Raw genomic sequence first — 24,261 nt, 5'->3', positions numbered from 1 at the left:
TTTTCTGATAAACTGTGTTTATCAGTTGATAAACTCAGTTTATCAAGTGATAAACAGAGTTTATCAGTGAAAAACAGATTTTATCGACTTTTTACACAAACGGCTTGCCATACACGGCGCTCGCGAAACGTCGACAAGGAGACGAGTTGGGGAAAGGCAATTCTCCAACGAGTCGCCAATGCGTGAACTTATTTTTAGGCGAATTCCCTATGTAGCCTCATTTGAAAAACGGAGACGTGTATTCCGCTTCCACAGCCCCTTCTGCCACCACGTCAGAAACTTGCTCAAACTGCGCTCTGCGAATGGTTAGATCTGAAGGAACGTCTCACAAGATCTCTTTCTTCGAGTCAATCACTGGCTGATTAATCAATTAGCTCATCACAGCCAGAGGCAGCCCTCGTTTGCGTATTTAATCACATTTATCTTCGCGTAAAAATACACCGGGAAAGGGTAAGTAGATATCGTGTAGTGTGTTTTCGATATATTTGTTGCGTGTTTCCAGTCGCTATTTTGCACAAGGCGTCCGATTGAATGGAGGCTACATTAGACTAATGATGATTTATTCCTGCCAGAAAGGAGTCCTCTTCAATTGCTCAGGAAATCTCTCCTGTATTCAGAAAAAAAGTCAAGAAGTGTTTGAGTCAATTGCTATTCTCTTAGCTGACTTTGAGTTTTTCCATAGTCTCAGATTGCTATTGAATATCCATTCTGTTTAAAAGGAAATTTCAGAGAACTTTCAAATGAAAGAAAGAAAAAAGGGGGGTTTAAAAGACTGCTAGAATACTCTGACAGTGTTCGACTCCGTGGAAGAGTGATTTTAGGGACAAGAATCTTGGAGAAACTCATCTCCTTCAATTAGCCGGTCTGTCAAAGTTTGTAGTTCGGTCTACAGTGGGCTGCGAGGTGCTCGAGTTATATGGAACTGCATATTTCAACAGTGATGATTTCGCTGTTTCACATTATTTAAGGTACTGATAATTGATCTGTGAAAAAAAAATAGATGTAAATTTCATGGTACTTTTCTTGTTGCGAACGTCATTTTTGTACACGATTTTTTTTTCTTCGAAAATCAACCTTGCAGTATAAATTTGCTTTTAGAAGGAATTGTAGCGATCGAGGTACAGTATATAGAAAGATTAGATTGTGTAAAGTCAATCAAAGGGATTACTTATTTAAAAATAAAAAAGTAATCCGATCAAATTAATTTGGCTATGGGTACTTCCGAAACGGTGGTGTTGATTGCAACGTTTTCGTTTTGACTATTATTATTGAATGAGGTGATAAATGTATGCACAAATCATCACTAAATTCCTTTTTTCCTCTGTATATGAAAACTGATTATATCTCACAAATCAATTCTTCTACTTTGCAACAATATATACGCCTCTGAATATTTACATCTTTGGTTCTGTCTTCATCATGAAATTTATTTTTGACAAGGAACACGATTTCATACGTTATTATCTCAGCTTATATTTGCACAGTTAGGATTGTTTGATGATAGGTCTACCAGTATGCGAAGACGAAAAAAAAAAAAAATCTGTTTTACTCTTTTCTTATCTGTTCTATCTCTCTTTATACCTTAACCTGTTTGGTACTGCTCCCACCCTCTAAAAGACAAAAGCTGCAATACATTACCTGTTTCCTCTGGGATAATCATTTCCTAAATTCAAAATTGAAGCATATCTGAAGCGCGTGCTATACAGTATGTCCCAAAAAGAAATTACGATCAGATTTTCGCATTGATAACACACAATATGACTAAATTGTCTAAATGCTACTTCAGTGTCTTGAAATATAACATTTTAGCTGTATTTTGCAGAAAACCCTATTCGATTTGGTTAAGCGGTCACAGAGAAACGTGGATTGTTGTAAAGCATGTCATGGGTCTGATTCCTCCAAGTTCGGCACTTTCATGCTTTTGTGTGTGAATACAATAGACAGAACTTGGAGGGAAGAGATTCGCGACATCTTCTTCAAAATTCCTCATTTCTCTTTGACCACTGAAGCAAATCGAGTGAGGTTTTCTGTAAGATGTGGGCAATGAGTTATAGTTTCATACCCTGAGTCTATATTCAGATTGATTCAATATTTTTTTAAAGATATCATTGCGGAGGGTCCTGTTGTAATTTTTTTTTTTTGGGGGGGGGGGATGCAGTACAGTTTATTGGACATAAGTTAAATAAGTTTACAAGGAGTACAAAGGTAGCATTAGAAAATGTTCATGTTGCAAACATATTTGTACCGGGCTTCTTTCTATTAAGTGTTTTTTTTTTTGGGGGGGGGGGCATGGGGATATAGCATGTAGACAGGTTATATCATACGTATGTTGTGCATCTGATTGCCCCTTTAGAACCTCCATACTGCAATATGTCGATACGCGCGGCAACGCTCCGCAGGTGGTCTCTGACGTCACCACTGTCAAAGTTTGTCTGCACTCGCCTCACGTCGCCATTGGCAACGACTCAGGTCGTGGTCTGCGCACCCTCTACAGCGACTGCGTCGTATTTTCTTCAGAACAGGTGATTATTACCTGACCTCAATTTGATCCCTCTACTACAAGTATTTTTAAGCTCTGGATATGAGGGTGGTGAAGTAGGGCTAACATAACCTTCGCGGGCCGTAGGTTTCACCTCATGAAATCAAGACGACATCATTGTTATGAAACAATCAACGTAAAATGATCTTTATGGGTGCGCGTCACGAACTAATTAACAGCCCCGAGTATACAGTCCACGAATCATACAACCCGGCCATGAGCTCGACTCTATTGTAGACAATCCCCCCCCCCAAAAAAAAAAAAACAACAACAACAACAACAACAACAAACCCAAAACAAAACAAAAACAAAACAAAAACAAAAGAAAAATCCCAAACCCCCTCCAAAAAAAAAAAAAACCCAACAACAATGAATAAGTCGACACTAGGCATACAAGACCCACGAGTCCGACACTCGTCATATACAAGGCCGACACCGTGATGTCTCTTGTCGGACTCGCGTGGGCCTATCTTACCTATAGTTGCGAGCTTATGGTCTGTATAACTTGTGGGTTTATGACTCACTGGGCATGTTTTCAATGTCGAATGGTCTCGGTCTAATGGGTGCACGTCGATCATGACATCGATAACAGCCTAAAAGCTTTGTAAGACAACTCGCATTGTACTGGTTCTGTGGTAAAATGATGGAATTTGTTTGTTTAGAAAGCGTTAGTTTCTTCTTGAAAAAGCGATGATACAAAAGAACCGATGGAATGGTTTATATTCGGTAAGTACTGTAGTACCAGTAGGCCCTTAGTAGGCCTATATCGACCTCCGCCTATAACGAAGTAAGACCTAGAATCACTTTAACCATTAATCATTAACGATAACCTCCACCTTAAGGAACTTCACATCTGTGAGGGCGGCAAATTCGTCATGGTCTAGCAGAACTACCGGCTTCTTTACACAGCAGCGTCGAGGGCGTGCGACGACGCCGGAGGCAAAGACAAATGAAGTCGATAAGAGGCAGATCGTGTCTACCACCACCAACGACAAGTGCAAATGGTTGGAAGTGACGTGGTCAGATTACCTGGGAAGATACCCGTACGTGTGGATGAGAGACAACTGCCGCTGTGACGAGTGCTACTATCCGAGCTGCCACTCGAGATCGATGCTGATGGCGAACCTCGACCTCGACGTCCATCCAAAGACGGTGGAGATCAAAGACGACGGACATCTAGTGGAGGTGTGTCCGTGCATCACCTGTTACCCCTGACTTTAGCGTGGTCTATACCTCAATTCCCGGGCATCCCACCCCCCCCCCCTCCCGCCAGTTAACCTTATACCTTTAACCTCCAACAAAGGTTAGACTAAGAACATACCTTAATTAGGTGATCCGAGACGATAATTAGGTGATCCGAGTATCCTCTCGGATCACCTTCTGTATCTGTGCGGATTCTTTATTAGGTGATCCGAGTATCCTCTCGGATCACCTTTTGTATCTGTACTGATTCTTTACTCTTTATTAGGTGATCCGAGTATTCTCTCGAATCACCTTCTGTATCTGTACGGATTCTTTATTCTTCTTCTTTATTTCTCCCCAAATTTTGTGCAGAGGTTAACTCAGAAAGTCCTCTGACTATCAATTTCAAAATTATACCATATATGGATCTTATCCAAAAAGACGACAGATCTAATAAAATCATAGTGATCAGTCGACCGAGACGTCACTATGACGTCATTTTATGAAAACACGTTCTCATTCATATCTCATTAATAGAATGGAATTTTTCAATGAAATTTACGTCTCATACAGTTCAAGTCAAATTCTTTCTACTCATATTTTTGCACACGTTTCAGACCGTTTGGAGCATTTTTCAAAAAATTGAAAAAAAAAATGGACGGACGCGTACGCGCGCGCGCATATATGCACGCACAGCTTATATTCAACAGAAATTTCCCGATTTTTCACACAGATCTAATGTGATGTCTGAAATGTCAAGGAATAATTTTACCAAGTTTCAAGTCAATTCGACTCAATATGACGTCATACAGGCCCGTCAAAGTTGAAATTCCGCGCGCGCGTCAATGGCGATATATGTGATCCATATTCTTAGTAGAATCGGGATGACGTCCAAAGACCTGGTTGAAATTGAGGCTAAGCGTCAATTTCAACCAGGTCTTTGGACGTAATTCCGACTTCCAATAAGAATATGGATCACGTGAACGATAGGCCAAAGTTTCATCTACAACATATTAAAATCTGCGAGAAATTCGCTGAAGGATGAATTAGCTAATGCTCGATAAAGACAGTCATGTCATTTTACATTTCCAGAGAAAATGTACTCCCATATCGAGATAATACCTCATTTGCACAGCCAAAATGGCGTCCGACAAAAGCATCGTTATTTTACAAAATGATCCATCTATCGACGTCCGTTTGTGTTCAAATTATGACGGTGATACCATATCATACACTAATGAGATTACAGAATGAAGTATATTTGACTTTTGACCCCACTTTACACATCCAAGATGGCATCTGAGCAAAAAGTTGTTATTTTGTGAAATTATTCTTGCAACATGTTCCTTAGGTGTGCAAAATGTGGGAAAGATAAGACGTGTATCTACCAAGATACAGGATTAAACACTTTTGACCTTTGACCCTAATTTACGTACCCAAGATGGTGTCAGAAGAGGTAGTTGTTATTTCATGAAATGATGTTCGTGACATGAACTAAACATGTGCAAAATTTGGGGTTGATAGCCATTGTTGTTGTTGATCTGTTGAACAGAAAGTGGAAGAAAGAAAGAAAAATAAAGAAAAAGTTATGGTATTGTATAGAAATTTGAAGGAGAAGCATAAAGAAAAAATCAGAAAAAGATAAAGTTAGGAAGGGAGAATAAGACTAAAAAAAAAAGAAAAAGAAGAAAAAATTGTTTTTACAAAAAAACATAAAGTAGGGATGAGCCTCGAACCTGGGACCTTTAGATTACAAGTCGGATGCGCTATCCACTGAGCTATTTCATCCCCCATAGGCTCTGTGTATTATAAGCAAAATGACGCTACATCGAATCCAAGTGCCAATTTTAACCAAGTTTTTCGACGTGATCCCGACGTCGTGTGAAAAAAACCAGAGGGGTATAATTACGATAGCTCAAAGTCTCAGCTACAACATATTGAAATTTGGGAGAAATTCACCGAAGGATAAGTGAGCTATTGCTCGAAAAAGATATAGTCATGTCAATTTTCATTTCCAGAAAAACTGCACTCCCATAGAGATAACACGTAAACTGGTCAAATTTGACAAGGTTACTTTCAAGCCATTTTTAAAGAGGTGATGCCGTCATCCAATCAAAATTTTGATATTCAATTATGAAAGAGCATTTAATAAGCTACAACATCCTGAAATCTGGGTGAAAATCGGCAAAGGATAAGTGAGATACGCTCGACTGAACTTGAAATTTGATTACGTCATTTTGAAAATTTACCTTTTTTATTTTAAGAAATTTGATATCTTTAAATAATTTTTTCCAGCATCACCAACACATTAAATGACATGTACAACTCATCAGCTTTCAGAAAATATAAAGAAAATGGGGGGGGGGGGGGGGGGGGGTCACCGTCCATCCTGACGAGTAATGCACTGTATATCGCCATTGACGCGCGCGCGGAATTTAAACTTTGACGGGCCCGTATGACGTCATATTGAGTCGGATTGACTTGAAACTTGGTAGGATTATTTCTTGACATTTCAAACATCCGATCCGTGTGAGAAAGTGGGAAATTTCTATTGCATATGAGCTGTGCCTGCGTATATGCGCGCGCACGTACGCGTCCTTACATTTTTTTCAATTTTTTGAAAAATGCTCCAAATGATCTGAAACGTGTGCAAAAACTTTTTGAGCTCGATTGGTCAGGAGCATGTCAATATTTCAACATGCGCGTACGCGTACGTTTTAAGTGTAGAGATGAATTTTGAGAATATGAGTAGCAAGAACTTGACTTGAACTATATGAGACGTAAATTTCATTGAGAAATTCTATTCCATTAATGAGATATGAATGAAAATGTGATTTCATGTAATGACGTCATAGTGACGTCACGGTCAACTGATCACAATGATTTTATTAGATCTGTCGTCTTTGGGACACGATACATACATGGTATAATTTTGAAATTGATAGGCAGAGGACTTTCTGAGTTAACGTCTGCACAACTTTTGGGGAGAAATAAAGAAGAAGAATTAACCTCTGCACAACCTTTGGGGAGAAACTAGACTTGGAATTTGTCAACACTGACAAATTAGGTGATCCGATATATTCGGAAATAAATGTTATGACCTTTGACCCTTATTTACCTAGAAAAGACAGTGTCTGATGAAGTAGTTGTTATTTTATGAAAAGATGGACTTGCCATGGACTAAACTAAACGCTTAGCCTCAATGTCGGGAGATATGTCTTTCTTTCGGTGACTTTCTTTGCAATAGCTCAAGAAAAACACGCCCTTTCACCCCCACATTTTGCACATGTCAAAACAGGTCATAACATTTATTTCCGAATGTATCGGATCACCTAATTTGTCAGTGTTGACAAATTCCAAGTCTAGTTGAACGTGGCGGTTGGTCTTTTTTAAGTCCGAGTATCACAAGATGATTACATTTCTTAGATTGGAAGAAAAAAATCATTCTGCAAAGACAGTGTGCAAGTAATATGGACAATTTATGGAAGACACAACGTATACCTGCCTTTTTCTCTCTACTTCAGCAAAATCCATCATTGATTCAAGAAAGAAATCTTTCCTAAAAAATTAAAATATTTGCGATGAAGTATAATAATGTCTTTAAAAATATTTCTTTTAATGTAATGAGTGCATTATCCTCGAAAACATTTCATTTTTTTTTCTCTTTGATGATGATGACCTTACTTTGAAAAATGCTTTCACCATTTTGTACAAGGTTTGTTATGACCAAGGTTCGATAAAATAAAAAAAGGGTTCGACATTTCGAACATTCGTTATTCAGGAAACGAAATATATTGTTTGTGTAATTCTGAAGCTTCGCTAGTAGGCCTACACACCTTGTTTTTAGCTCCGCTTTACTAGATTAAGTAACCTCATGTAATTTTTGGATTGATGAATCTTCGAAATAACGAACCTTACTTTATTTCATTTAAACGAACCTCAGGAGTAACGAAACTCCGTATCATCGCCACGAATGTTCGGATCAACGAAGCATATTCAATTTTCGAATTCATGAACGGCTAATAGGTACAGGGAATTTATGTCTTTCGGAAAAGCAAACATCTCAAGGAACGAAACTTAAATATTTCATTTCCGGATTAACGATAATTCGGAATAAACACCCTTTGGAAGAACGTCAGAAATGTCTAGAGCGAATCCCATTTCATTTTCGGAATAATGAACATAATATTAGAGGTAGAGGGAATTTTTTTGTGCTTGAAATGAGGAATCTTCGAAATAACGGACATCGCCCTCAATTAGAGGAAGATTGGTATGATACAACCAGTCGCATAAGTTTGATATTCATAAGATCTGGATCTTGTATCAATGTTTTACAATATTTTCCCTCGATCGCCAGATTCTTTGGTCGGACGGTCACATCAGTCCGTACCGGTCGGACTGGTTGAAGCTACAGCGATTCGACAAGACCGATTACGATCCGATTAAGAAGCTGTCTAAATTCTCGTGGGGGTCGGAGTTCGTCAACAAGATCCCAACATTTCCTTTTGATGACGTTATGACCAAGAACGATGCCCTGCAAGGATGGATGGAGGGCTTGGTGGTCTACGGTCTCGTAAAGATCACTGGAGCCCCTTGCGAGCTTGGTGCGTTGAACAAACTATGCCAGAAAGTTGCCTTCGAGAGAAAAACATTCTACGGGTGAGTCAAAGAATAATAAATCATTTACATTCTAATTTTGATTCATATATATATCGTAATTCATCTATGATTATTTCAGTAGTGTTTCGACCAGAGATAAATTCTGGAATCAAAACGTGGCAGCGATTAGTGAAGCAAAACCGAATAATTCGTAATTAAAAAAAAGATCCACGCGGGTGTAAGAACCTTCACCTGGGCTGGACACAATTAACTTGAATATTTCCATATTACATTTTATTTTGTAAATCACAACAGTACTTTGACAGTGTTCGATTAAACATGTCATTGACAGAACCTGGGTTGAGATTTTCTTTTACCTATCAAAGTTATCCTAAGAAGAAGTAGCTGAAAAAATCTGATAAAGTATATCGCACATTAGGGCCTATATAAAATCTGCTTTTGGCTGATAAAAGTGATGATCAGTGTATTATGTGAATATGTCAATGTTTGTTTGCATTGCATAGTCCCGCTAAGGAAACTTCTACCATTCTGTTTGTTTGATTCTACTTCATTTTGGCCAATTCCACAATGAACACTGGTGTGTATGATTCTCCATATCTTATAAAACTGTATATATACACAATCAATAAATACAGTGCTCCTCCGTTATAACCCACCTCATGGGACACGCATTTTTCTTTAGTTACATCAAGATTAACTGAGCAAAATTTATACCACAAAAGCACGCACAGCATGTGTATAGGGCCTAATTATTGCATGTTGTTTATTGAATACTCATCTTTTTATTCTGAAAAGCAATGTTAAATGGAATGTTATCTCAGTAATTTATTCAAATTTTACATAGGCCTATAGCACATAAAAGAGAGCATAAAGTTGTTTGTACTTTCATGTTTGCTTTGAAAAACACGTCATATCTGATTATAGTGATGGTTTAAGGACTCCGGTTACAGTTTGTTATTCCAAAAGTTCGTTGTTGCGAAGATTCGTTATTTTTATCAAAGGTTTGCTATTCCAAGAATTCGTTGTTCCATAGGTTCGCTAAATCGATGATGTTGGTTTCATTAATTCCAAAGATTCGTTCTTCCGAAGGTTTGTTATTCTGATGGTTCGTAATTCCGAAAGTGAAATAAGGTTCGATGTTCTAAAATTTTTTTCAATCCAAACAAATTAAAGGAGGTTGAAAATTCATTATTCCGAAGGTTTGTTATTTCGAAAATGAAATCGTCTGAAGACGGTACAAATGTATGTTTAAAATTCGGTTGTTTTGTTAGTGCACTCACCTTTTTTTGCTCCCCTTTGGATCAACGAACCTATTTTATGTAATTCCAATGATAACGAACTTCTGGACAAACGATCAAGATTTGTATCATCGGATTAACGAACCTTCTTAATAATGAGCATTATTTCCGGATCGACTAACTTTAGGAATAACAAACCTTCGGAATAACGCCACAAATGTTCATAATTACGAACTCTAATTTTCAGACTATCGAACATCTAGGTACATGTATACATTTGAAATTTGCGTGTCTCGTAATAATGAACCTTTGGAATAAGTAGCCTTCACGTGGGATTAACACAATTGATAGGCCATAACGCAAGTTTCTCTTGCACAGTGCGTGATCGTTAGGGAGTGAACGCAGAACGATATGTCTAATCGAACAAATTGACATTTGAAGAGGTTACCCATAGTATGCAGAAACACTTTTATATTAAAGAGCTCAACATTTCACGGTGACAGAGCACATTTCTTTCTATTTTCTTTGTCAATGACGTTCGGAAATGACTTTTCCCCCCACGAAATATTAACGTTCGTTGTAACGGGAGCGCACTGTATACGATGCGGTCAGTCCGTAGAGATATGGGTCAACCGCACTTTAATAATCAATTAAGGGAGTCACTGTGCCGGTACAAGAAATAATGTGGGTCAAACATAAATCCTTGATTAGGCCTACACCACTGCATTCGAAACTCTCAGAGTCACACACACACACACACACACACACACACAAGCACACCCAGACACATAGGCCTATATAGCTTCATGGCGCAAAGGACTTCACAGTGATACCAAGTGGAGAAACTTTCGCTACCAATGTGTTTGTTTCTCGTTTCACTTCCTTTTTTGTTCTTTTTTTTCCCCCATTCCAGCCCTGTTTACCAAGTGCAGAGTATTTTTCGAGCCTGGTAGTAGCCTGGCCTATACGGCGAAATCACTGGGCCTTCACACGGACCTGCCTACTACGACTATCGCCCGGGGTTAGTCCGAATTCTGTCAGTGATCCTGTTTTGTTAAATTGTCAAAATGATTAGGTCTGAATTGAAAAGCTACAGAATATAAAATCACTTAATGGTAACTATGAGGCCTGCATTGATCCCTTCCCTTTGATAGGACACATTGGTCCCGAATTCGCGAAGGTGGTTTAAACCCAATTTAAAGCCTTGTACAATCGTGGCGAGTGGTTTGTGCGGCACGGAGACGAACGCAACACGCTGCCTCCCCCATTCTGTATCAAATGTAGTGACACCGAATGACAATAGCGCTGGCTCAATGGGTCAGCGAAAAACACTTAGACTAGAAATCTCCTGACCCAAAATGGCTGTCCGAGCCACGAGAGATTCCGAATGGACGCACACTCTCAGTGCGCATGCGCATGAAGAGAGGCCAAAAGAGCCACGCGTCTTCTGCCACGCGTCTCTCCTCCAATCACCGCAGCTCGCGGTAACAATGTTTTGTATGATTCGTACACACACACGCACCACAGACGCGTGCCTCATCAATGGCAGCATTGTCCCACACGTTTTATGGATATAGCACCGAGTCTGGCATTGCACAACTGCATGCACAAACTTCGGTCGTTCGGGAGTTTACGAAAGAACGTACCATTAGGGGTGACGACCTTAAACGTAGACCATGGAACAAATTATGTGGGGGAGCTGTGGCATAATGGATAAGACTCCCGACTTCCGATCGGAGGACCCCGAGTTCGAATCCCGCCCAGCGCTTACGTCCTTAAGGACGTGGACAAGATGTTTTTACCCATATATGTCCCTCTCGACCAATGTGTATAAATGGGTACCTGGTAACGCTAGGGTAATAATAATGGCAGGGCCCTCTGCAGTGGTGGATCCAGAGGGGGGCACACCGGGCATCCTCTTTATTTTTGGTTAAAACAGAAGAAATTAAAAGAAAAAAATGGGGAGGGGAGTGTGCATGCAACCCCCTTTAATTTTGCAAAGGCGCCTCCCCTTCACGGAATTCCTGGATCCGCCCCTGCTCTGGTAGAGTAGTGACAACACTGAAGAGGCTACCCTGGGAATTTTTTTTTTTTTTTTTTTTTTTTTTTTAAGGCCATGGTCTAAAATAAGCGTGAAATTGGCGTACCTTTGACATGCACGTATCAATGTGCCTATTTGTTACTGGACGTCGAACTGTTCGTATTTAGGCCTACTCAGAAGGAATATTGCACAAACCATGGTTTCGGCCTAAATTTCTACCATTTTCGTGAATTCGGGCCATTGCGCTTTGAGTGTGAAGCAGTAAAAAAACACACTGTCCCCTTCTCCTTCATCTTCTTGCTTGTGGTCTTTCCGATCTGACATCACATGTCCACAATGCGGTGAAAAACTGGGTGAAAAGTACAGCGTCTTTCAGCCAGGACCTGGCAGCAGGTGTGAGGTAACGGAAGGCAGTCCATCCTCCCGCCGGGCGATTGTGCAGTCTTCCACCACGTAATCTGCCGTCTGTGCTGCACCGCGGTCGTATATATCTGCCTAAAGCTTCCACTGCAGAAGGCACGCTTGGAAGTATATGCCGACTTCGGTGTGGAGTCGTTTCAGGCGACACCGGTCCTTTCGTGGGAGGTCGCAGCGATGCAGGTGGTACTTGTGTGCTGGTGGATGAGCCAGGCCATTCGGCCGAGATTCCCATTCTCGCTAGCTGAGGAGAGAGTTTACGCAGTCCTCGTGCCGTCACAGGCTGCCTGAAACCCAGTCCTTATACAGCTCCATGTGACAGCAGGTATTCCATCCCAACACTTCAGAGAGATGCCGCTACTAGTACAAAAGAGAGGCAGCTCTGATGCCACACAAGAATACCACCCCTTCAATACAAAGGTGCACCCAGATAGCAGAGACACGTCAGAATGACGTCAATTTCAGGTCAGGGCTGTCTTCAGAAAGACGTCATAAACTGTATTTTTGCTTAAATGGAAGACGTAAATAAGGACGTCATATTTAGACGTCAGAAAGGCGTCGTCATGACGGTGTGAATACGTCGCAAAACAAAGTAAATTTTACGTCATTAATACGTTGTTAATGTGACGTGAAAAATACGTCTCAAAATTGATTTAAATTTTACGTCATTGATACGTCACTAATATTAATAGGTAATGAATATGTTGGAAAACTGGCGTAAAGTTTACGTCATTATGGAGGTCCGTATGATATGACGTGATAAATACGTTTCAAAAAGACGTTAAAATCACGTCATTTTATGGTCATTATTATGACGTGCGACCAAATCAATTTGACCGGTTGCGACCAAATTGAGACGTCTTTTTGACGTCAGTCTGTAGAGGTGGGACGCCACCTTCCCTAGATACTGTCCCCTGTGTCTGATTTGAGTGCCGATTGGCACCAAAAAAAAAAAAAAAAAAAGCCCAAACCAACAAAAGGTCCAACAGTACCTGGTACAAAGAGGATCATATGCAATATTGAATATTTTAGAATATATTAATCTTTATAGATGACTTGAAGGCTTGGAACATAGATTGATAGAATGTTGCGAGGGAAGGTTTTTAATATTCTTATGAGGGTAATCGTGAGTCCCGAGGCTATTAAAGTTCCGGGACGTGTAATCTATACTTTGTATAGAACTATTCATAGTCTGTCAATCTCATCCAAAATTTCAAACAAGAATTATAACTTCGTTTCATTAATATCAGCGTGAGTGCTTTACGTACATGGTTTGGAAAAGAAAGTGGGTATAATTATGTAACAGCATTTCCAAGATGACAGTTTAAAGATGGTTTACTCCTTTAGTTGTGTTGTGATTTAGTTCTTCCATCATCGTTTTGATCCTTTTTGAACAATGTTGAAGAAAAAGATGGGATCAAAACTGACTTAGGCCTATACCTGTCCTTATCTCTCGATCGTCACCGATAGAATGAAAAAAAAATGAGGTGACTGATGAGGACTTCTTATATTTTTTAAAAGAAAATAGTAATACAAGACATTCACTTTGTTTGACTTGCTTACGTGTGTTTGCGTGCGACTCTCCTTGTGAGAGTTATATGAATGATTAATCCTTGCAGATTGCAGATATGACGTCACAATGGAAAGTTCGATTATTCATGGTATTTGGCAATGCTTATTTCACCCCCCTCCCCCCCCCCCCCCGAAAAAAAAAATGGGGCCTATATGCGATAAAAAGACCCCGAAGCTGAAAAGTGCTGCCGGTCTAGCTACACAAGTTCACTTTCTGTTTGACCCATGGATGATGAATCCCATATTGTTACGTAGGACCCTATAAGGCAAGCTTTTCTCTCGAAAACGAGTGAAGTGCGTAACCAACTGAGACAAAAAAAAAGTTTATTTCCTTAAACAATGTGCACATTAGCTAAAGCTCCAAATTGGCTTATTCAGACCTACCTGACCCTGATTCCACATTTTCTTTAACGATTTCTTGACATCCCGTATAGGTCCAGATGCTGCACTGCATCAGGCAGGTGGAATCGAGGGGAGGTGAGAACCAGTTCTGTGACGGAAAACGCGCAGCGGAACAACTCCAGCGCGAACATCCAGAACTCTTCGACATCCTGACGAAAGTCAAGATCGACTACCGGATCATAGCACAGGACTACATCGACGTCCACTTGCAGAAAGCACAAAACATGATTGAGTAAGCTAAACATTCGATGGTTTCATCGCATGCTTACTTATTGTCTTTGTTCTTGATACGCCGGTATAGGCTCCCAGTCTGCTGTTTAAGTCTTGCCTTTCTTCTGGGCATAAATGGGAACCATTGACGTCCATTTGTTTAAACATTCAGAGAGAGAAAAAAAGAAACTCCTGCAAAACACGTTCAATTGATGCCTATCTATTTGAGCTGTACTGGGTAGGACCCTACTTTGATTTATTTTATTCTTTTATTCATATCGATTTACGCAGACTTGATGAAAACGGAGAGTTCAAATACGTTGCCAAGAGTGACATAGTGAGGGCGCCCTACCTGAACGTACCAGTGGAAGACGTAGCCAAGGTGTACAAGGCGATGAAAGCTTTTGAAGACGCGATTTACGATGAGAATAACTTTTTAGACTTCAAGGTCCAGAAAGGTTTGTTGTCTTTGTGTTGCGATAACAGTTTTCCCACTGTAAAGCCAAGTCTGACCACATAAGCCCCATCTTAACAGGCCTCAAAACGCAGGGCATCCTCGGGGTAGCGGGGTAGCCTTCGGCGAAATCTTACCCTGAGATAGGAATGTAAACACGGACGAATCTTCGCCGGCGCACAACCGGGCGCGCCCGCGGAAGGTCTGGCAAGACGGGCTATAGTGACAGGCCACAAAACGCAGGGTAGCCTCGGGGTAGCCTCCGGCGAAGATTGTTCCCCGGGGAAGATTGTGTCTGTTAATCTGTTAAGACGCGACAGTAGTGGACAGCCTTGGGTTAGCCTCGGGGCAGCATCCGGCGGTATTTTGTTTGTTTGTTTGTCTGTTTTTTTATTTGTTTGTTTGTTTTTTTTTTGTAATATATCAAAATGATTGCTTGTTTTCATACGTGATTTCCAGATGGACCCGATCGAGTTGCGCGCGTCATATAGCATGTATACATGTAGGCCTATATTATTTGACGTTTTCAACATCGACTGGACCGTGCCTTATGTCGACTGATATTATTTTCGCGAGCGAGCACTTTAGATAATACCGGTAATATGCACATGTATACATAATCTATATCCTAAAAGATATATAGAGTATACTGTTAAGCTCTCTGAAGACGGGCGTAAAAACGTCATGCAATATGCCGAAATTAATTGATACAATCACGTTTTTGCTTCCATTTTTTTTCAAATTTCAGGGGGTATGATTGTACATCCCTCCCGCCTCCTCCATGGAGGGGGTGCATCCCCCATCCCCCAGGAATTATCCCCCATGGTATACAGTTGTCCCACTCATCGAGTTTTGTGGGTTGAATGGTATCGTAATAGGCGTGCTCTGATTGTAAAACATTGGCTGATTTCTGACTTATATATTCTTTATTTCTTTAAAAAAAAAGAAATAAAAGGCGTTTGCACGGTAAAACAGTAGCGCTAAAACACAAGCTCTAATTCAAATGCCTTTTATAGATAATAGGTCCACATGCCTGTATTATAGAACACGCGTGCACATTAAAACAATGACGTGATAGTGCAATGACAAGACGTGAAAATTGATGCTTCCAGTATTGTTACAATACATCAGCGTATCTGTAATGTGACGCACCCTCCCCGAAGAAGGTTTACGAGCAATACCTGTCGCATGCGCGCGCTCGGCGTTCAACCCGTGTTTTATAGAATATGTGGAATCGGCGAATCTTCGCCGGCAAACACCCGGGCGCGCGCGGGGAAGGTCTGTTAAGGCGGGGCTTAAACGATTTTTTTTTTTAATATTATTTTTAACTGTATTTCCTTCACTAATATAACATACAAATAATGCCACAGAGGACGTTGTTGTTCAGATGAGAGCAGAACTATCAAGAGGTCTCCAAGAAAGAGTTGTGAAGGCATAAATTAAAAAAGAAAAGGCCGGAATATTTAACAATAATTAACCCTATAAAGCCTAAGGGGGGCACATTGTGCCCCCCCCCCCCCCCACCAACACCTTTTCATTTGCCACTCTTAAGCCCTTTACCCAATTTCAACAAAATTTTGTAAGTTTTCATAAAAATGTATATGCAAACATTTTGATATACTATAGGGGCCTAAGTTAACTATATATCCGATATTGCTGGGAACCATAAGCTGACAACTATGTTCTCTTGATTTTGCATGCGTTTCTGTTCGAATTTCAGCTTACAATATAACAATTATGGATGGAATAGGGGTTTTCTTGGCTGTAATTTGCTGAAGGACCGAAATGTGCAGTAATTATGTTCGTTAATTACCCTGAAACGGTCTTCTTATCATTTCCTTTATTTCTTATATTAAAGGCATTTAAGAAAAGAAATAAAAATTATTGAAAATACCGCAATCTGCGAACTGAAATTTCCAATAATATGGAAAACAATTTGATTTTGATACCAATGATCGGTTAGTTTATTACATCACCAATAACTATCATTCCGTGAATGAAATGATTCAAATAACGCAAAATGATTCTGTTAGCCAACTTCTTTTTCTCTGCATTATGACATTTATAAGAAGACAAATTGATATCCCCTCTCCCACAGTAGGGAGATTTTTCATTTTTAGGGTTGCCAGCTTGCGATTTTAAGCATACTTACGTGCTCTATTTTTTTTTTCTTTTTTTGCCCAAATAATGGGGAGGGAAAGTTGCAGCCCCATCCCCCCACCCCCCCCCCCCCCCCGGCTCCGCGGTTCCTGGGTTTGACCCAACGACGATGCAGAGCATCGTCCACAAGGCGCGAAGCGGCGATGTCTGTGAGCCGCGTAGCGGCACGCCATTTTTTTTTTTTTATTTAAACCCCCGTAAGTGATGTTTTCCTGGCATCTACTAACGCAAATGGAGACCATAAAAAGCAGTCCATGATAACATCTTTTTAGATCAGTATCCAGAGTTACCATGTGTTTGGTTGTTAACTTGATAAGTTAGTGAGTCTGGACATAATTATGATAGCGTTTTCCTATGCACATTATTTTTTTTTTCTTGGCAGCCCAAGGGGTGGGGGTAAACACACGAACCACTCCCCCCCCCCCCCCCCCCATAGATCCGCCACTGGTTAAAATATTGAAGGATTTATATAAAATGTGTGATAGTTTGGAAAGTATTTTTATTGAAATTGAAATGCCGAAACGTAAGAATATTGTGTTTGGTGAAATTTATAAGCCACCGTGTTCCATTTTCCAGGATTTTCAGATTTTTTTGAAACATTCTCCGATTTGTTGTTAGCACCTTCCCTTAATCAAAAGTCTATTTTCATTACGGGGGACTTCAACTTGAGTTTGCTTCACTAGAACGATAACGTTCATTGTCAAGAATTTTTAGATTTGATTTTATCAAAATATCTTTTACCATTAATCAGAAAACCTATGCCCGTGTGACTGATACATCATCCATGTTGATAGACAATATATTTTCTAACGATAGTTTTTCTGTATCATCCGGTGCAATAGTAGGCCTATGCGATATACCTGATCATTTCCCGATATATGCCAAGGTTCCTTTTGTGAAAAGCAGTTGTTTTAAGGCTCAAAGATTTACTTTCCGTGACTTTTCTGAACGTAACCTCGATAGACCCAGGGAGAGATTATTGACTGCTAACTGGGAAGAAGTTTTTGCTATTGAAGATGATGTAGAATCTACTTTTAATTTTTTTTTGAAATATTTTCTATGCATTATGCTGAAACTATTCATTTACGACAATCCACTCGTTCTACTTATAAAAGAGCACCAAGAATGCCTTGGGTCACCAAATCTCTCCTTAAATCTATCAATCATAAGAATAATCTATTTGCAAATACAATAGGAATCCAAATGAAAATACGAAGAGTAAATATGTTCGCTATCGCAATATTCTTACAACTTCTCTGAGACTTGTTAAAAAAAAATTACTGGGTATTTAACAGGGCATTTTGATCTTTACGAAAATGATGCCAGGAGTACGTAAAAGGTGATTAATGAAGTTCTCCGAGTTAAAGATAGATCGGAACAACTTTAGTGAAGAAAATATTGCAACATATTTTGATTCAAAATCCTGAACAAGTAGCTAATGCGTTTAATTTTTTTTTTTTTTGTTGATTTAGGCCCCAGTTTTGCTCGTAATACCCCAGAAACAGATAAAGAATTTCATTATTTCCTAACTAATCCAAATCCCCAAACTGTGTTCTTTACTCCCATCCAAGAATCTGAGGTGAAGGACATAGTTCACAAATTAAAAGCAAAACAGAATGCTGGACATGATGGCATTACGATTTTTTACTGAAAAATATCATATTCGAAATTTTGTCTCCTTTGTCTCACATTTGATATATTCTCGTGTAATTAAGTTTGAAAATGAGTGTAATATTCTTTGTGACTCTCAATTTGGATTTAGAAAAAAACAAACACTCTACTACTCATGCTCTGCTTGCTTTTATCGACAAAGTCGCCCACGCTATTGACGATTCCTTACATACATTTGGTATATTCCTGGACTTGTCCAAGGCCTTTGACACTATCGACCACGATATTTTGTTATATAAACTCTCGCACTACGGGATACGTGGAAAGGCCTGGGACTGGTTCAGGAGCTATCTAACCAACAGGAAACAGTTTGTAAGGATTTTATTTTTGGTTTGAAAACATTTTCTTGCGGGGTCCATCAAGGATCTCTTTTGGGTCTGCTTTTGTTTATTCTTTACATAAGTGATTTCAAAAACTCATCTGATGTTTAGTCCTTCCTTCTTTTTGCCGATGATTCCAGTATCATATCTTTTTTCACATCGAAACCCAACAATCCTTTTAGATGTAGTGAACAGAGAGTTAAAGTCAATTCAAACTTGGATTCAAGCAAAGAAGCTATCTCTCAATGTAAACAAAACTAATTATATGTTATTCAGTAATTCTGTCACTCATTTGCCAGGTGATATGAAAATGAATAATGATTGTTTAATTCAAGTTGAATCGTTGATTTTTTTTTAGGTTTATATATTGACCATGATTTATCATGGAAATATCATATAGATTACTTATGTAAGATGCTTTCAAGAAATACTGGAATTCTAAATAAGATAAAATATATCTTTCCTAAATATATTTTGAAAAAATTATATTTCACTCTTATTATACCCTATCTGAATTACGGTATACTTGCCTGGGGGAATTGTACGAAATCACACATTGAGAAAATTTTCAAAATACAAAAACAGGCTATTCGTTCAGTCAATTTAGCTGGTTTTTGTCCTCACATTAATTATTTCTTCTTTGAAAACAGACTCCTTAAGGTTGCTGATCTGTTCACAACTTAGGCACATTTATGTATCAGTTATCAGCCAACGACTTGCCCGATATATTTATGCATCTATATGTTTCAGAAAAACTATGCGGTTCATGCATACCCCACTAGGCAAAGAGACTCGATCGTTTCACCTTCCACGTACTCGCACACTATTTTCTCAAAAAACAATTGCTTTCACCGGAACAAAACTCTGGAACGATCTTCCCGCAGATATAGTCAAATGTTCTTCTCTGTTTACCTCTAAACAAAAACTCAAATTAATGTTACTTAATGAGTATAACATGCCTGATTAAGATTATGTAACCTGCTATTTTACATTATTCTCTCTCAATGCATGGCAGAGCAATTTTAAGTGTACGTTTGCTTTACCTCTGGTTTCAGCTTTTATCGTGTCTATGCTCCCAAATAGTTACTGCCCTATAGTGTATTCACACTTTGAACATTATGTACTTGTTATGAAACTGATCGTAGAAAGGTCATGCTCGAATACTAGTGTATTTTTGTGCTATCTTTAATCAGTACTTATTCTCTTCTTTTTCTTTTTTTTTATTTTCTTTCTCCTTTCTTTTACTTCTTCTGCTCTTTGTACCTTGCTGTTTTTTTTTTGTTTTTTGTTTTGCTTTCAAAATAGTTTCGACATTAGCACTTTGTGTCCTGTCTCCATTGTAAAACGAATTTACATTGATACTTTTTTTGTTTTGTTAAGTACATGTACAGATTTGATGTGATGTGAAATATGAAAATAAACTGCTGGAACTGTTCACTGTGTCTCATGTGTATGACCAGTACAGTTCCAGTAATTCAATTCAATTCAAACAGGAAACGTGTTAAAATATTTTACGTACCTATCCAATATATCAATGGGTATCATATTTCTTTACATTGTAATGAATAGCGCCCCATGTGTTGACCTTGAGAAATTGTAAACTTAACAAAAAGTGAAGGTTGAATCGATTTTCCTTTGTGGCAAATAAAACAAAAAAGATTGTCATAAGATAAAACATATGTACTGTGAATAAAAATAAAAACACAAAGAAAAGATTGTTCTACTATATTTCCTATGTATTTCTTTATACTTTGGTAAATAGCGCCATCAATTGTTGACCTTGAGAAATTTCAGTGTATTGCGTCATGTTATAGAGCATGAGTTTCTCCACCCATGTGCCAAATATGACTGTGATAAAGAAATCAAATATGGGGCACATTGTGCCCCCCAGGGCCTGGAAGGGTCAAATTTATAGCTGGGGCTTTATATGGTTAACAACCCGAGCAAAGAGAGAGAGAGAGAAAAAAAAACTTGATAGGAGAAATACAACATTAAAGTATATTTCACAAAACTGTTAAGCCTGATGTGAAGCGATGGATGAAGGTTCTACAGCTTTCCAAAGATGATGCAGCTCGAAAAAGCATTACTTTTTATGCCAAAAACAACACTTACGTGCTCTTCAAAACAAGAAGTTTGCCACAGATACGAACAAAATACAACTGGCTGCAAAGAAGAAGAATGATACATCTTTGACAGCACCTCACGAGGTTGTTGAACGCTGAAGAAGAAGAAGAAGAAGAAGAAAAATAAAACACATTATTTAAGCAAGCACGGGGCGGGGGTGATTTCATGAAGCGATTTCACCAAGAAATTCATTGTCGGACAAATTTGCTCACAGCCAATCAGATGCAAGAATTTAGATAGCTCATAACAGTTTGTCAGAAAAACAAAATCTGACAAAAGGCGTCATGAAACTCCTCCCCGAACACGTTTTCCCTTGTGATGAGGCCTCCACAGACATAACGCAAGAAACACCAGATATATGAAAAGGGATTCACTATAGGTGAGGTTCTGTCAGGCGTTAAGTCACTGAAAAAAAAATAACAACAGTAAAGCATGTGAGTGGGAGGAAATATCGAGAATTGGGTATTAAAATGAACACACAACATAGATCCTATGAAATAGTCATGCAGTTGCTGATGATGTTCAGAGACGCATCAAACCTTGCAGCGTGGGTTATTGGCAGTCTCGGAGGTAAAAATCTGGTCCGACAAAAACATCTCTCGATCGGAATATCAAGATGCGGACCTTTAAAAAAAGCCCTATAATCGTAACAATAGCTGACACATGGCTTTTTTTTTGTTCATTTAGGAATTGTTGTAGTATTAACATGACTTTAAAACTATCATATCAGTGCTTATGTTTTGGATGATATTTAAATGTTTTTCAATGTTTTGGTAGCAAAATGTAATTCTGCTGTTTTATATGACGTGTTTTAACGGCCCCCGATGAAAACCACCTAATGCTGAGTCGGTCTACCCTTTTTGAAGATGCGATATGAATCAATAAATAAGTATTTACTCAATACATCAATATATAAATGAATGAATGAATACATAAATGAATAAATGATATCAATAAATGATAAATAGATGAATGAATTAATCAACTAATAAGTCTTGGACATTAAAACAAATAATAGACAATTGAAACACAAACTAGAAGTACTAGTTGTAGTAGACTTATTTCAAAATGTGATGTCTTAAAACCATTGCTGGGTGACCCGATTCTATTCGTGAGCTCATCACCCTTCGGCTTTAAAGGCCTAAACCCCTGAGTTATCTTTGAGCCATGTCAATTATTGTAAGATCAGAATCACGTTTCTGAGGTATTATCGCAAGTATTTTCATCGTATTTTTGCTAGTGCTGCAATTATCAAAGGCAAAAATTAAATGATGAAATAAATTAATGAAAACTACTTGTACCTTTAGATATCGACATGTTGTGCATGCATGAAAATATATTCAGCTTTGTTCTGTCCTTTAGCTCTCCCACTCTCACCCGATGACCATCTTTTTGACCTTCAACCCATTTGCTTATTCAGGAGAAATCATGGCCTTTGACAACAACCGCGTATTGCATGGACGCAGGGGTTATTCTGTGTCGATGGAAGGAGGAGAAGGTTCGAAGTCACGCCTTCTAGAGGGCGCCTATCTAGACTGGGACGAGATCTATTCGCGCATGCGCCTCATCGACGAAGAGCTGCGCGGAACGGCAAGGCTGTGAGTTCATATGTCGTCATGATAAGCCTAATCATGGAGCTGGAGAAATTCAGTCCGATCGCGTTGCTAGTGATGACAAACATGTTCAACTATTTACAACAGTCCTTTTACGAAGCATCGGTAAAAAGGTGTAGATGTCCCCCCCCCCCCCCCCCCCCCCCCCGAAAAAGAAAAAGAAAGTACACTTTATAACTACTTTCCCTCCGGATAACTGCAGAATTCTTTGGAAATCTTATAAACATTGTTTAGTCGATAGTCTCTTCTAGCTTTCCTTATGATATATCCCGACACCAAAAAGTCCGAAAATATTTTGTTCTTCGGTGAGCACCGCTCACTTTTGAAAAGGACATTAAAAGTAGGATGCACATGGAATTCAATGCGGGCGTAGCATAGACCTGTGCCTACGAGTGGTCCTACAAGGAAATGTTTAGAGTTTTGGCAAAGGAAATATGGGATGAATACGGTTTGGAGTAGAGCAAACAATTAATGAACTTTTGAAAATGAAACATCCCTCCCATGAATTATGACACGTCTCGCTCTCACACACTCCCATCCACACACTCTTCAGGAAATCCAGTCCAATTGTAAATGTTAGTCTGATAACAGAAAAAAGAGTAAAATCTTACGAGTTTAATGGTGAAAATACACTGTATGACTGAAATCGGTGATAATAAGGAAGTTACGACATTTTGAAGTTTTGCTAATTTTTGCAAAAGTTCTTGTACAGTGGATATGAATATGCAAATGAGTGAGCTAACCATGTCATATCCTCACAATTTTCCATTGATCGTGTACAAAAAAAAAGAAAACTGACGAAAATTCAATGTTTCTGTCATTGAAGTCTGAAACATGATGTTATTCCTGGTTGAATAACTTCAGAATAGTGATCATTAGATATACAATATGTACGAGGATTTGAGCCTCGGGCATAATTGCGTTTGAATGAAAAACTGGAAATTTTAAAATTTTATGTACAAACTATGACAAGTTGTAATGGAAGGATATGCTCACTTTGTCATTTGCATATTCATATTGACTATACTGTTTCCCACCAAAATGGCGAAACTTCAAAATGTCATAACTTCCTTATTTTTCATCCGACTTCGATAAAAATTTTACTGTTGAACTCGCAACATTTTATTCTTTCTTATCAGACTAACTTATGTTTGGACTGGATTTCCCCTTTAACCCAAAGCAGGTACAGCCAATATTTATTCCTGCGCAACCTAATTTCCATGTCTTTTATGGAAGATGGCAGTGCTTGGATTACATAAAAAAACATTTTTTCTAACTTTTTGGTGCAACATAAGGGAAGATACTTTCGGCTTTCCATTACAAAGTAATTTTCTAAAATCCAATACAAATGTTCATATGGGGGACATTATTTAAAGATGTATCGTTTTATTCAGGACACCCGCGGTATGGTTATAACATGAAAACTCTCATGAAGTGCATGTCTTAAGCGCAGTTCTAGTATTGTTTATCAACGAATACAAAAGTGTGAACTATTGTAGGTAACATCTATAAATGTGTCACAATGTAGAGAAAAGGTGAATGTACGTGTATGAGTTAAAGCTAACCTTTATGGCCCGACACATTGCGACACCATTTCCATTGGGCGAAATGGCTTTGCGCGTAAAATGCAACACTTAACCAAAATGGGAAACAAGGCACATAGGAAGGCCGAGGAGACTTCTTCTGTAGGATATTCTA

The 24,261-nt window shown here is 38.9% G+C and overlaps 1 pseudogene; it reads left to right on the top strand.

The window, feature by feature from the left end:
* The first annotated feature begins 2,370 nt into the window (after positions 1-2,370).
* On the top strand, positions 2,371-22,552 carry LOC139708102 (gamma-butyrobetaine dioxygenase-like; annotated as a pseudogene).
* The last annotated feature ends 1,709 nt before the right edge of the window (positions 22,553-24,261 follow it).

The sequence above is a fragment of the Diadema antillarum genome, unplaced genomic scaffold (genome assembly GCF_040938485.1).
Source record: "Diadema antillarum isolate AM-2024a unplaced genomic scaffold, OU_Dant_1.0 seq00001300_RagTag, whole genome shotgun sequence".
Lineage (NCBI taxonomy): Eukaryota > Metazoa > Echinodermata > Echinoidea > Diadematoida > Diadematidae > Diadema > Diadema antillarum.
The sequence above is the reverse complement of the archived record's forward strand: the minus strand, read 5'-3'. Positions and strand labels throughout refer to the sequence as shown.